This window comes from Cryptomeria japonica, chromosome 6 (assembly GCF_030272615.1).
Source record: "Cryptomeria japonica chromosome 6, Sugi_1.0, whole genome shotgun sequence".
Lineage (NCBI taxonomy): Eukaryota > Viridiplantae > Streptophyta > Pinopsida > Cupressales > Cupressaceae > Cryptomeria > Cryptomeria japonica.
The window spans coordinates 682831771-682844905 of record NC_081410.1 but is presented as its reverse complement, the minus strand read 5'-3'; positions in this window follow the sequence as shown (position 1 = coordinate 682844905).

The following is a 13135-nucleotide window of genomic DNA, read 5'->3' as shown; positions in this document are numbered from 1 at the left end:
TCATATTATTTGTGGATGATTACTCAAGGATGATGTCAGTAATGTTTTTAAAATAAAAATCAGAAGCTTTTTAAATGTTTAAATGGTGCAAGGCTAGAGTTGAAAATGAAACAGGAAGACAACTGAAATGTCTCAGATCATATAGAGGAGGAGAGTTTACTTCTGATGAGTTCAACTTATTTTGCAATGATCATGGTATAAAAAGACAAGTCTCTACACCGAGAACTCCACAGCAGAATGGGATAGCTGAGAGAAGGAACATATCTATTGTGGATTGTGCCAGAACCTTGATGATTGAAAAGAAAGTTCCACAAACATTTTGGAGAGAAGCAATAAGAACAACAGTTTACACCCTGAACCGAGTACAACTGAAGAAAGGAACTTTGAAGACACCTTATGAAATCTGGTATGACAAGAAACCTAATGTAAGTTATTTTAAAATCTTTGGGAGTAGATGCTATGTTCACAAAGATGATAGAAATGGTAAGTTTGATCAGAAAAGTGAAGAAGGAACATTTCTAGGTTATTCTTCTAGAAGCAAAGCATTTAAATGTCTGATCAAATCATCTAACAAAATAGTAGAAAGTGCAAATGTGAAAATTGATGAATTTGTAGAAAGAAATGATGAAGGAAACTCCAAAGAACTAGAAGATTATGAAGGATTTGTCTATGTTCAACCAAGAAGTCCTACTGAGAAGACTGCTAAAGAAAATGAAGAGAATATCCAGTTATTGAGTGATGAAGAAGATCATACAGATCCTACCAAGCCTATATTAGCCAAGTATGTTAGAAGGAATCATGCACCAAGTCAAATTATAGGAGATAAGAATGATCCAGTGATGACAAGGAACAAACTGAGACAGAACACATGTCTAATATCTGAATTTGAACCGAGAATAGTGAAAGAGGCATTTAACAGTGAAGATTGGATAAATGCTATGATAGAAGAGATTGATCAAATCAAGAAGAATGACACATGGACACTGGTCCCAAGACTGAAGGACAAAAATGTAATCGGTACAAAGCGGATCTTCAGAAACAAGCTAAATGAAAAAAGGTGAGGTCATTCGGAATAAAGCAAGACTAGTTTGCAAAGGTTATGCCCAAGAAGAAGGAATTGATTATGGTGAGACTTTTGCACCTGTGGCAAGACTTGGAGTAAGAACATTGTTGGCATATGATGCTTACAAGAATTTCAAGGTATATCAAATGGATGTCAAATCTGCATTTCTGAATGGTATATTAGAAGAAGTTTTCATTGAACAACCTAAAGGATTTGTTGAAGGAGAAAATAATGATCAGGTATGTAAATTGAACAAAGCTTTATATGGTCTGAAACAAGCACCTAGAGCATGGTATGAGAGATTGCACTCATATTTGATCAAAATTGGTTTTATAAGAACAAGTGAAAACAACAATATGTACATGAAGAATGATGAAAATGGAATACTGATCTCAGCCATATTTGTTGATGATATTATCTTTAGTGGAAATGACTCTCTATGCAGGAACTTTGGAAATGAAATGAGTAAAGAATTTGAGATGTCATTAATCGATGAGATAAAATATTTTATAGGTCTGCAGATACTGCAAATGAAAGATGAGATTTTCATTACCCAATCTAAGTACATAAAGGAAATCTTGAAGAAATTTGGAATGGAGGATTCAAAACCAATAAGTACTCCTATGACTACCAACTGTAAACTATCAAAGAATGATGAATCTGCATCTATTGATGAGACACTTTACCGATCTATGATTGGAAAGTTGCAATATGTTGTTCACAGTAGGCCAGATATAGCACATGCAGTAGGTATTGTTGCAAGATTTTCTGCAGATACTAAGGAAACAGACATGATGACAATCAAAAGAATTTTCAAATACTTAAAAGGCACTAAAGATTATGGCTTAGTATATCGGAAAGGAAATGTTTTTGATTTAAAATTTTATACTAATGTTGATTGGGCAGGCAACATTGATGATAGGAAAAGCACAAGTTGAGGAGCTTTCTTTTTAGGAGAAAGACTAGTGAGTTGCCTTAGCAAGAAACAAGGATGTGTTTCTCAGTCAACAGCAGAAGTTGAATATGTTTCTACAGCACTGAATTGCACCAATATAGTATGGATCAAACAACTATTGGAAGGTATAAATGAGCAAGTTACCAAGCTAGTAACTATATTCTGTGATAACACTAGTGCCATTAACATTTCAAAGAATCTTGTTATGCACTCTAAGACAAAGCACATCTCTATCAAATATCATTATCTTAGAGAAGAAGTTCAAGAGAAGAAAGTGGTTTTGGAGTATGTTAGCACAAAGGAACAAATTGCAGACATCTTCACCAAGCCACTACCAAAGGACACTTTTGAGTATCTCAGAAGTCAGTTAGGGGTCCTACCCCTATCTTCCATTCACTGATCGAGTTCAGTGAAAGCATCAATTCGATGACTCTACAGAATATCTTTTAGGAGTTGATGTTGATTTACACACTTTAGGAGGTTTTCTAAAGGTGTGCAAGAAAAAATAAATAGGGAACATGAATTGAAGACAAAATGCTTTGACCGAGACTGAATTGATACATAATAGCATGGAATTCACTTCTTAGAGGAAGAAATTATGTTTTTAGTTCTTTTCATTTTTGGCATTGTTGTCAAAGGGGGAGAAGACTAATGTATGGGGGAGAAGTCTATTGACCGAAGGAGAAGACTACATTTCAAAACTGGGGAGAAGACTAATGACAGAGGGAGAGCATTTCAGAATTTCACAGCAATCTGAATCCAAATCAATAAAGTCAAATCAATTGGTTTTGCCATCAATGCCAAAGGGGGAGATTGTTGGCATTATAAAAGACAAGAAGAAGGTTGGCATTCCAATTATAATGAGAGATTGTTGGCATTTCAATAAGGATATTGAGAAGGTTGTTGATGACTATGGATATAACTGATTAAGGATGATTACTATCTTAATATTATTATTTTGTCATTGATGTCAAGAAATTGATTTTCTAATTCAGTATGATGTTGCCATATCTTAAGAAGTATGATTTGATGAGTATAAAGATGTCGGTAAAAGACACAGAAAGAATATGATGAATAAGGGGATAAGTTATTCAATGGGCAACTATTATCGAGTTAGACAATGATGAGATCATGATGTTTAGATTGTTTTGATATCCTACATATGCTATTGTTTGAAAGGTTAATACTATACTATGTTACCAAGTAAAGAACCTAGTCGGTAAACCCTAAGGTTATCACTATCGGTTAATGAAGGCAGAATGTCTACTGAGTGAAGTTTAGTATTTATCGAGTTACAACCGAGCTATAATAGAATGCATTAAATGTTTACATGTGATATTTAATGAAGGAAGTTGATGAGCTGGAGCGGATTAAATGATTGGTAAGCCATGTATGAAGATTGTTAAAGAATCTATGGTAAAGAAAGATTGACAGGAAGATATACAGCTCATATTGAACCGCAATACCCTAACACAAGTTCCAAGGTGAAAATGCAAGTTCCAAGGCGGGGTAAAACATTTTCAGATCGAAGGATACATTGAACCTGGACAAGATTGAAGATCTGATGGCTATGGTTGATAATGGGAAATGTGATCAAGGAGATTAAGCGGTTGGAAGATTGTTTATAAATAGGAAACTGTTGATAAACAATGTATGCAGGCAAGTGTATGCACAGGGATGCTACATAGTGATTACCAAGCATAGAAGCTTGAAGACATGTTTTTATAATAGAGTATAGAGCCTAGCAGAGGGACAAGATAAGTCCTATGAATTGATTGTATTGAGAAAATAAGAATCTGCTTCAACATTTTTAGATGTGAAGTTGCAGACATATTTTTATTACTGTTATTTTGAGAAGTAGCAGAAAATCTCTTAACTGAGTGGACTTAACAGTCTTATTTGTAAAATCCTCGAGAAAGGTGACATTCTTATTGAGTGTTTGAAATCCTTTAACAAGGTCACTTCTAACAAGGTGAAGATCCTAACAGATCTGAGAGAAATCCCTTAACCGGGTCACATCTAGTAATGTGTTTGTAATCTTTAATAGGATTTTCTTTTAACTGAGCATACTTTAGAAGAGTATATTTCTTAGTGGGTCCAAAATCCCACAATGGTTTTTCCCTATTTGAGTTTCCACGTTAAATCTGGTGTTATATGTTTGTGATCTTATCTATTTATGGGTCTGCATGCATTACTTTTTTTTTGATAAGGTTACCGAGGTTGAATCTATTGTTTTTATTGAAGATTAAGTTTGAATGATTCACCCCCCCCCTCTCATATTGTTAGCTTGACATCTGTATTAATCATATTTAGTATCAGAACTATCATGATGTTCCTCGGAGGTGGCATGTCCATGATTGTTTTGACCTTTATTGGGTCGACCTCAATGCCTTTGCTTGAGACAATGTATCCTAGAAGCTTCCCTGAGGTTACTCCAAAGACACATTTTTTTGGGTTGAGTCGAACATGATATTGTTCCAGTTTGTCAAATATTTTCTCTAATATTTCTAGCTAACCTTCTCTTGTTAATTATTTTTCCAATAAGTCATCCACATAATCCTCCATTATGGTATGCATCATATCATGAAAGATGGTGGTCATTTCTCTTTGATAGGTTGCCCCTTCATTCTTTAGACCAAAAGGCATTACATTCCAACAGTATGTTCCCCATGGAAATGTGAAGGCCATCTTATGTTGATCCTCTGGCACGATCTTTATCTGGTTGTACCCTGAAAAACCATCCATGAGAGAAAGCATGGCATGTCCTATTGTTAGGTCCATTATCATGTCAATGTTTGGTAGGGGGAAGTCATCTTTAGGACATGCCTTATTTAGATCTCTGAAGTCAGTACAGATATGGATGCCCCCATTTGGTTTTCTGATAGGTACAATGTTGGATATCTAATCTACATAATCAATCGGTTTAATAAAACCAACATCTAGGAGTTTCTTAAGTTCTTCTTTGACTAGTACCGCAATCTAGGGGTGCATCTTGTGAAGCTTCTATTTGATAGGCTTAGATCCTTCTGCTATGGTGAGGTGATGCATGACTAAATCAGGATCAAGACCAGGCATGTCTGCATATGACCATGCAAAATTGATCTGACACTTCTTGAAGAATTTGACAAACTTAGGCTATTTCTCTGGAGTCAAAAGAGATGCTAGATGTATGTGGTGAGGAGTTTCAGGAGTCCCCACGTTGAATTATTTTGTTTCCTCAATAAGGATTGTTGATCATCCCTGATTTGTACTAGAGGGGAGGATGTCAAACCTTTCATCCTCAAGCACCTCAGAGAGGTTTTCACCATTGGATACGCTCTTTATTTTTACTTTTTTGGGATCAAATAGTGTCACAGTGTGGTTTTCACTGGAAGATCCATGTTTTATTGTAACATTTTTGCAGCTGAAAGGTTTGGCATCCACCCCGAAGTAGGCTATGCTATTAAGATCAATGGTGAATCTAGCTTTGTGATCCCTGCTAGGTATGTTATTCCGTAGTTCAAAAAATTCAATGATCACTTCATCATTTTGAAATTGGTCAAGGCATGGGGGATTAGGCTGGTTCCATTCAATGAGTTCAGGATGGATAATGGGCATTACCTCATCGATCAAGTTAAGTTCATAAGATTTGTCAGTGAGGGTTAAGATGTTATGGTGAAGGTCTTTGATGGTACTCTCCCTACCAGAATTGGGCATAGGATGTGACGTAGGGTCTGTGGAAAGTGTTTCCAGTTTAGGAACCCAAGAGGTTTTTATCTGTGCTTCTCTGTAAACATGGATTTCTTTGTGAGGTGGAGGTAGTGATGTAGCTTCCTCATCTGAAGTATTGAGCTGTACAAAATCAAATTCCCATTCATGCATGTGAGTTGGTCTCTGAGTCGCTTTCCAACATCCGATTACTATACCAAACTGGGATATCCTTTGACTTGAACACTGTAGGTGTAATCGACTAATGCACCTTTGGAGATGGAATGGTTGGTGCTATAGAGAGGATTATTGGCATCAGTGAATCCAATACTGGGAGTATCAATGTTGTTGAATCTGCTGCTTTAGATGGAATTATCAGTGTTGTCGATACTGTTGGGGGTTCTGATACTACTAATGGTGCGATTGATGCAGTTGTTGCTGCTGATGGGGTTGCTAGTTTGATTAGTGGGATGATTGGTGTTGTGGATGGTATTGTTGGGATTCTCAACCGCATTGGGGCAATTGGTGCAGTTCTTAGTGTTGCTGATATAATCAAGGGTGGCCTCTTTAGAGTATTAGGCTGATATAGAGTTTTGCTGGGTTTCCCTTTGAATTCAAGCTTAGGAAGAATCTCCTTTTGAAAGCCTAATCTAGTGTTATCTTTAGGCTTTAATTCTGGCTGTAGCGACTCATGTTGTCCTTACTTGCAAGGTCCCAAAGCACTCTAACCATCATAGCCCATTCTTTTCATAATGGTAAGGCCTTTGCCATATTGATCTGTGGGAAGCTTAGATTATGGGATTTCCATGGTGATGGGGTCTTTATAGATCCATTCTGCTAAGTCCTCATCTCTGGTCTCCTCTTCTTGGCTTTTTCCAAGGATAAAAGGTGCCAAAGTGTATGCTAACTTGACTAGTGGTGCTTGAAGGAACCTTTGAGGCTTACCATGAGTTCTAGGGGAAGTTGGTAGTTGCCCAACACAAAAGAGTTGGCTTAGATTTTACTCCCCAGGACTGTCCTCTGCCATTTTCATTTTTAGCTTCTCTTGCTTGGGTATAGTGGTGTTTGAACTCGAAAGAGAGGCTGGACTAACATATGATATGGATGGGATAGCTTCTCTATTGTTGGGAATGGTAATCTCTGGTTGATATTGTTACAATATGCAAATGGATTTTCATCACCCAGGATTGTAATTTATACACCATTATGAGGAAACTTGATACACTGGTGATAGGTGGATGGAACGGCTTGCATGGCATGTATCCAAGGTCTTCCTAACAACAAAGTATATGGTAGAGGAAGGTCTAGAACTTGACATATGATGTGCTTCACCACTAGGCCCACTCAGATTGGTAACACAACTACTCCTTTGGATGAACGCTTTGCATCATCATAGGTCTTTATGGTTATCTTTGTGCACTTTGTTTTGATTTTTGCCAAATGTTGGTGTTGAAAATTTGTGTTGGATGAATACTTGTTTTTGAATTGGTTTTGATTTTCTTTGACAAGAAAACAGAGCAAGCACACAAACAAAATAATGTTGCCTCAAAAGGCACAAATAAGTATGGGTCTAAATCAACCCAATCTTTGAACTCTTTGACCCCTTTGCAAATGTTTTTGTGTATGTTTTTCCAAAAGCATGAAGTCGGCTCAATTTATCATTGGTCTGACACAAAATGAAGACACTTGAAACACACTTTATCCCTAAGGTCAAATGGCCAGTTGCGATAATTTCTGCCCACATCTTGATATTTCTTCAACTTTGGTACTACATACCTTATGAATCCCATCATAATAGGTCTAAATCAACCCAATCTTTGAACTCTTTGACCCCTTTGCAAATTTTTTTGTGTATGTTTTTCCAAAAGAATGAAGTCGGCTCAATTTATCATTGGTCTGACACAAAATGAAGACACTTGAAACACACTTTATCCCTAAGGTCAAATGGCCAGTTGCGATAATTTCAGCCCACATCTTGATATTTCTTCAACTTTGGTACTACATACCTTATGAATCCCATCATAATAGGTAAGGATGTGATATACTAAGTCTTGCACGAGCATAACAAATAAATGATCCCTATGATGGGGGAGTCACCACTTTTATCAAGCTACAAGTAGCCTTTCAAAAAGCTATGTTTCTACTCAAGGAAATATGTATGGTGGGCATCTTGGGAGCAAAACCATCTATTCTCTTGCATTGAATTTATCACAAATATTCTCAATCAATAGAATGGGTGGGTTTCTACATAAAAAGGTGTCTAGTAATTTTTTATGTTTTTGGACATAAGTTCAATCTACAGTGACTCACTTAAGAGCCTTGTAACTTGTGGTGGGGCCCATATGTCCTTTTGGCAAGTTACACTATAGGAACATCTATACCCAAGGCTATAGCTTTCACTCACACTTGATTTCTATAGCAGCTCGAAGGATTTACCACATGAGGTCATTCCCAAGAGTGATGTGTCTCTTGGCAGGCCTCTCTTAAAAAGATAAAATTTTGAGTGTTACTAACACTTTTCTCTTGCACCTAGGACCATGAAAGCCAAGGGAGAGGATAGTGTGTGTTAGAAGTAGGACCACTCGACAAACTTTGCACAAGTGTGCCAATCACCCAAAACACTTGTTATTTTTAACTGATTTTCTTTGCAATGTGATCTAACTATTTGGAGATGTTGCTCCAACAAATCATGGTGTTCTTTTTGACTTCAAAGGCAAAATATTTTGTAAATTAGGAATTTGAAATCCTGGTCAACTAAATTAAGAGCACATTTTGCTTGAAGTAAATCAATTTGAGAACAACTTTGACAAATTGGGGATTCTTTTAAACTTGCACAAAATGAAGTGTTGATTGTGAATTTTAGTTTGATGCAAGAAATAAAATTTGCCTTGTTGATTTTAAGCACCAAAAGAATTTGTTCCTAACTTTGCAAAAATGAATTTTGTGTGTTTGTTTTTGTGATTCTTTTTAACTTTGAACAAGTGTGATTCTTTTTTAGAGCTCCAAACGAAAGATGTGGTTCTTTTTAAAACTCCAAATGAAAGTGTAGTTGATTTTAACCTAGAAGAAAAATGAATTTATTTTATCCTAACTTGAAAAGACAAAGTTAGCAATACCAACAAATTTACTCCCTAAGCTAAAATTGCTAAAAATCCTATTGTAGGGGTTAGTCAAAACTTGCACAAAAGATAATTAGTTAGAAAAATCCGCATGTTTTGGTGGGCTTCTACAAGCCTAAAATTTTTATTTTTCGGTTACAAGGAATTTTCTTACAACTCTTTGTTACAATAGCACTACTCTGTGTAAAAACAAAAGCGTTATTTAACACGAAAGCGCAACAGTATAGACAATAGCGCTAAAAGAAATGCGAGTGCGTTGAATAAAAAGAAAATAGTGCTAAAAGAACCATTGTCAAACAAAGTTAGCTCTATTAAACAACAAGTCAAACATGCTAATACTAGGAATGATAGTGCTATTTTAGGGTCAATAGCACTAGAAGATAAATGATAGCGCCAGTTTGGGAACAATAGCGCTATTAGTGGGAACAATAATGTTAAAGTATAAATTTGTGAAGGTGCTAAAGCGGGAATAAAAGAGAAAGAGTGTGATCTATGTGTCAATTAAAACATTCAAAAAGTTAGTAGTTTTCAAAATGGTTGCTCTTGGATTCACGTCAGGTTCACCAAATGATGCTCTGCAAAAGGGATTAGAAAATTTGGTTTGATGGCAACACACACAAGAACACAAGAAGCAAACGTTAGTGTTAGCAACCATGGATTATTCTAAATAGGCATATCAAGAGAGAAATTGAACATGAAATAAAAAATATACAAACATAGAATAGATAAACTATGCTCCTCCAAATGCTAACCAAGATGCTCATAGTTGCTCCTCCCTTGTTCCTCTCCTCTCCAAGTTCCCAAATGAGTGTAGCTCTCAGTAGCTTTTTGCACTATTTTTGGGATATCTTATGGAAATTCAAGAGTATAAACTGAATGATCATGAAAATGCAAATGTGAACAAACTAAAATGATATATTAGGTAATTAACTAAGATTAATTTTATCCCAAACTAACAATGTGAGATGATTGTGCTAAATACCCTCTAAAATTCACTATAAGCTAGATGCATACAAGTTTTCAAGATCTGGATTATGAAGAAATGAGCTCTATTTATAGGAAAAATGGAGCAATGGATGGCTGAGATTGAGTAATCTCAACAAGGGTCATGATTGAAGGGCTTATGATCCATGTGAGGACTTTGAATCCAATCCCAGGATGACAAATGTCAACAAGAGATGGGTTGAGATGAGAGGAAAGAAGCATTAAATGCTTGACATGACTTGAAGGTTAACTTGGGAGGTAAGGTTAATGTTGAGTTGAAAGAATAAAGCCATTATCCAATAAATAATATCTTTATCCAATGGATAAACTCTTGTGCAAGAGTTAGTGAGGATAACCATGGTCAAAGCAATAAATGCTTGAAGAGACCCATGGGTTAAATGAGGGTTGAGTTAGAGGTAAAGTCTCTAACCATGGGAGCAAGTGGATTTAACCATAAATGGCTATGTAAGAGCCATTAATGGTCATGCGAGAGCCATTAGTGGTTTGGAAGAGTTTAGGGGTTAGCTTGTTGAACACATAAAGCATTAAATGCTTTTCAAAGACTTTGGAGGCTTTGAGAAGTGACTTCAAGTTGCTTAGGAATGTGACAATAATTAAGGGATGGATTAGGCTAATTAGGAATGGTTAGAAAGTGGTTAGAAGGGTCTAGAAGGGGATTTAGGATTGCAAGTGGGTTTGGTGGGTGAGGGAAAATAGGATTTAAATTAAAATAAAATTCATTTATTTCAACTTGTGGTTGCAACTTGCATTTGTAGGAGAATGCAAGTGGGGGGATTAAATGATTTAAATAAATGTTTTAATTATTTATTTAAAAGAGGAAAGGGGATTAGATTAAATAAATATTATTTATTTATTTAATTGATTGTGAATGTGGTTTAATGAATTAATTAAAATAAATTGAATAATTTATCTAATTAATAGGCAAATGATTGAAGATGAATTAATTAAATGTTAATTTAATTAACTGTTGGCTAGTGGATTTGTTAATCAAATAAATAGTAAATATTCATTTAATTAAAATGGACAGATTTATGTGACTGCAGTTCCATTTCTACGTGACCGCCTTACTTGGAAAGAAAGGACTTCCAAAGTCATTTCAACAAAGTCACTTTAATCATGATTTTATCACCTTTTTATTACATCTTCAACCAACAGAGAGGGTCTCTATGTGAATGGATTTGATCTATTGAAAATAATAAAAAATATACTTCTTCTTATTTTCTATTTTATTGCTACATGACAATGACTCCTCTGTGTTGATGTGGCATCACTTCTTTTTAACAAATCATTACAAGATATTTAAGTACATATGCAAAGATTAATCAAGTCATAGGAATTATCATCCATTGGCTGGACCCGAAAGTTTAAATTTGGCCAATTTCCAAATAGGATCTAACAATATATATTATGTGTGTGTATGTATGTGTGCATATCAAGTCCCAACTGCACCAACAAAACCTTCCATTCTACCCATTTACCAAACTGCCATCTATCAGAAAAATACCACCCTACTAAAATCTAATATATAAAGCATGTCTAAAACGGAAAACTACAAATAACTTGTGACCTCCTTGTATTGTATAGATCGAAGTGGATCAATGGGAATGAGTAAGTATTTGCTATTATTATTGTTCATGGGATACATTGTCTTTTGGGCTAGGGGAGATTCAAGGTTCGAATCCCAAAAGCCCTAAATGATTGCAACAAAAAAACTTAACTTTGCATAGTTGCAAGATTTAAAGTATCTTAAGTACGAAATAAAGAAAATCAAAGGGAACATTGTTTAGGTACTCTTAATTGTTGGTTGTTGTATGGTGAGTATTTAAAAAATATTAAAAAAACAAAAAAAAAAACAATATGAATGATTAGTAATCAAATGTTGCAAGGCTACCTTGTGTTGAATGCACCCCAAGACTAAGAAAGAGGGGGTGAATTAGTCTTGACCAACTTTCAAATTTTTATAACACAATTCAATTCCAACTTGAAACCCTAAGTTGATTAGATGCAATGAGAGATAAAGGGATGAACACACATCCACAAGAGAATACCAAATTTACATGGAAAACCCAAGAAGGGAAAAAACACAATGAGAGTTAACTTACACAATATGAACAAGTATTGCAATATTTGTTTTATGGTTCACTATGCAAGGAAGCCTATTGCTCCTAGAAGGATTTGTTGGCTAATGATTACTTCCTCTAGAAAAGATACAAAGGATTTTCAATATGCACTTCCTCAAGGAAAGATACATGAAATATTAAATTACAAAGTATAGGCCTTCAACAAAACAACATTCAACAATATCCTTTGAATGTAGTTGCTCTTAACACACTGCCTCAAGCAACCATTTGACAATTTTACTCCAATACTCTTGCCACACACATATTCTCCCTCATATTTGCATCTTCTTCAATCCACACCAATTCACAATAATTTAATCTTCTATATATATCACCTAGATCATTACAAAACAACAATTAGGTCGACTAGAAAACTTGGACAAGGAATGATCCCAACAAGTCAACCAACAAAACATCATTGTTGTGAAAGAGGTCCTATCCAAGAGATAGAGATGAACTAAAACATCACAACACAATATCCAAATCAATGGTCCCAAACATCACACATGTTGGCACACATCCTCCAAAATTAGGAACATGATAACGTGTTGATAAAATGTGTAGCACATAACTAGTCAGCCTAAAAACACATCTTCAACATGAATCTACTTAATGTGGATCATCACATGAAATGGTGGAATCCAAATACAACTTAACCATAAAAGCAATCATATACCATCAGGAACATGGTGTGAGTGAGAGAAAAAACCATGTTGACCAGATAACCACAAATAACATTGAAAACCAACTCTAGACAAAATGCAATACCAAAACAATCAACCTCTAATATGTGAACCACATAAGAATATTCCTTTAACATCAGAGATCATTTCAAAATACATATTTCTCACTATCAATTCAAAGCCAAATAAAAGCATCAATTTGATAGATAAATCTTCTTTATCAGAGTGCTAGGAAACACAAACATCAACGAACACGCCTCCAAAAACCTCCATCACTTGAAAAAAGAACTGAGACATTGTATAAACATCATAAGCATATTCTCCAACCCATAACAATAGAAAAATAAATGTGGATAATTCTCTAGAATAGTTTAGACAAACCTCCAAATTACCAACAAACTACAAGTACTAGAAAATTATCTGTATTGTGCGCTAGGGACCTAAAAAGATAGGAGTGCAATGTCCACAAAGCATAAACACTATGTGCAAAACCACAAGAGTGT